Source organism: Mus caroli, unplaced genomic scaffold (genome assembly GCF_978045245.1).
Source record: "Mus caroli unplaced genomic scaffold, Mus_caroli_1 scaffold_1, whole genome shotgun sequence".
In the NCBI taxonomy this organism is placed as follows: Eukaryota; Metazoa; Chordata; class Mammalia; order Rodentia; family Muridae; genus Mus; species Mus caroli.
In genome coordinates this window covers 114788654-114791562 of record NW_028227256.1, presented here as the reverse complement: position 1 = coordinate 114791562, position 2909 = coordinate 114788654, and positions in this window count along the sequence as shown.

Here is a 2909-nt window from a genome sequence, read left to right as displayed (position 1 = left end):
GGCCGGGTGGACACCTGTCCTCTGGCCGGGAAGGTGGCTGGATGTCTGGAGCCTGAAAATGGCGCTGCCTCAGAAGCTCGGTGGCTCTCGCCTGTCCCAGAAGCTGTTAGCTTCTGTAGTCCACACTCTTCCCTGTGCAGACTACTTTCTGCGGAGTCCCAGAACCCAAGACAACCATTTTTACTATGTTAATTGTGCCCTTCTCCTAGCCTTGGGCAGGCTAAACAGACCTCAAGTGCTTGCCACAATGGGTTTCCAACTTAGGAGGATTTGTCCACCTTGCTGCACCTGCAGTTTCCTACAGGAACTTGTGTGATCTTACCTGTGCTTGCAGGTGTGTAGGCACTCCTCGGAGACCAGCTCTCTCCTGGTAGTATTTATGTATGTCACTCTGTGGCACAGGATCAGCTCTTGGTGCAGACAGAATCTGGAAGACTCTTGTCCCAGAAAATGCCTTGGTTCCTGTGTCCTGAGGGTTCTGGATAGGTTCCTCTGAGCAGCAGTGGTGGTCATACCTGGCCTCCACAGGCCTGTCTGCACTCCTTGGAGGCTAGCTCTCTCCTGGCGCTATTTGGGTATGGAGCCCTGTGGTAGAGGATTGGCTCCAGGCACAGACAGAAACCATGGAAAGAATGTCTTAAGAACCCAATGAAATGTTTATTCCTTATTCCAAACAGCAATTAAATTGGTTATTGCAGAATACTGATATTTGGCCTATTGCATGGCAAACTTTTTAGGCATATTTGATAATCATTATACAAAAGACAAGTTGTTAGAATTTGCCTCTATGCATGCTTTTGTATTTCCTGTAAATTTATTCATGCAGCTGATAAGGAATGCATTTACTGTATGTATAAACATCTCATCTAATAAACATGTGATTGGATCACATATTTATTCTTTTGAGTTTCCCCACTGCTTCACAGATAATTGAATTATGTAGCCACTGCTTATGAAATGTTGAAAAACCAGGCTTTTAATTTGTATACTAATAGCCAATAAATAGCTCATGGTTTACAATTTCTTGAAATTGTTCCTTTTTTAGATACTGCTAATTCCCAAATTTTACCATTATTTATACAAATACAGCTTAATTTAAGAAACATGTACTGTTTCTTACTTTATAGGACATTTAAGAGCTCATACTAGATTGTCTGGACCCCTGGGCAATGCCACAGCAGATTTGTATACCAAGCAGATTATAGGCCTTACAGGAACAATTAGCCAAACACTCTCATTCTTCCATCATCAAAATACTAATAGTTTGAGAGAACAATTGGTATTTCTAGAAAATATGCATGTCAAATTGTAAAGACTTGTTCTCAGTGTCCTCATTTCTTCATGTACCACGTAATGGTGGTGATCCTTGAGGACTTATACCTAATCAATTATTGCCAATTGCTGGTACTCATATTTCTGATTTTGGAAAATTAAAATATGTACATGTGACCTGACACCTTTTCAGGCTTTTTAGTTGCAACTGCTTTAATAGGAGAAGCAACTAAAAATGTAGTTAGTCATTGCCTACGTTATTTTTCTATGCTTGGTGTTCCAAATCAGATTAAAACAGATAATGGAACTGGCTATTGTAGTCAAGCATTTGAGGCCTTTTGTCAACAATTTAGTATTACCCAGTTTTACTGGGATTCTTTATAATTCTCAAGGACAAGGTATTGTAGACCTTTGAAGAAATATCTTCATAAAAAACAAAAAAGGGGGAATTGTATCCCCATATACCACAAAATTATTTAAATAACACTTTTTATTTTTAAAATTTTAAAATTTGGATGCCAAAGAACTCTCTGCTGAGTGTCTATGGCACCATACAGCCAGGCATACTTTTTTTTTTTTTTTGGTTTTTTTTCGAGACAGGGTTTCCCTGTGTAGTCCTGGCTGTCCTGGAACTCACTTTGTAGACCAGGCTGGCCTCGAACTCAGAAATCCGCCTGCCTCTGCCTCCCAAGTGCTGGGATTAAAGGCGTGCGCCACCACGCCCGGTCAGCCAGGCATACTTATGCCTAGGTGAAATGGAAGGATCTACTTACTGGCATTTGGCAGAATGGACCTTTTATCTTAAACAGATTGATTGCCTTCATACAAGGTCACTTTCAGCAAGCTCAGCTATTCACCATGGCAGTTATTCATCACTACAAAGATATGCATTGAGTGCATATTCATATATCCTTTGTGGCTTTGGTCTGAATGGGAAAGAGTGTGCTATAGAAGGTAGTCAGGGACAAGTAAGAGTGTTCTTGAGTTCCAAGCGACCTAAGACAGAGACATATATCAATGCTATGTTTGTTCTCCATGACGGGAAAGAAGGAGCAATGTAGACACTGACCTAAGACAGGCATGGTCACCTGGCCACTCTATACCCTAGATGGGATTATGGAAAACATGTAAATCTTGTGCCCCCATCTAGCTACTGATACTACTCATCTTTAAAAAACAAGAAGGGGGAATTGTGCCCTTCCCCCAGCCTTGAGCAGGGTAAACAGACCTCAAGTGCTTGCCACAATAGGTTTCCAACCTAGGTGGAGTCCTTTGCTTTGCTGCACCTGCAATTTCCTACAGGAATTTAGAGGAATATACCGCCTGCTGAGATTGCTTTGCAACATGAAACAAAGGATGGATTTTGTTTTTTTTCCCTTTATAAGATGGAGCTGCAGAATTAAACTTTGAGCCTCGATCAGAATCTTGACTTGGCTTCATCCTCTCTTGCATCCTGTCCTTTTCGTGTCTAGCCCCTCACCCCCTTTCAGGTAGAACCAGTTCATTCATGGCTGTTAGACAGCTACAGTTAATCTTACCAATCTATGAGCATGGGAGATCTTTCTATCTTCTGATAATTTTTTTTCCTCAAGACAGGGTTTCTCTGTGTAGCCTTGGCTGTTCTGGAACTCACTCTG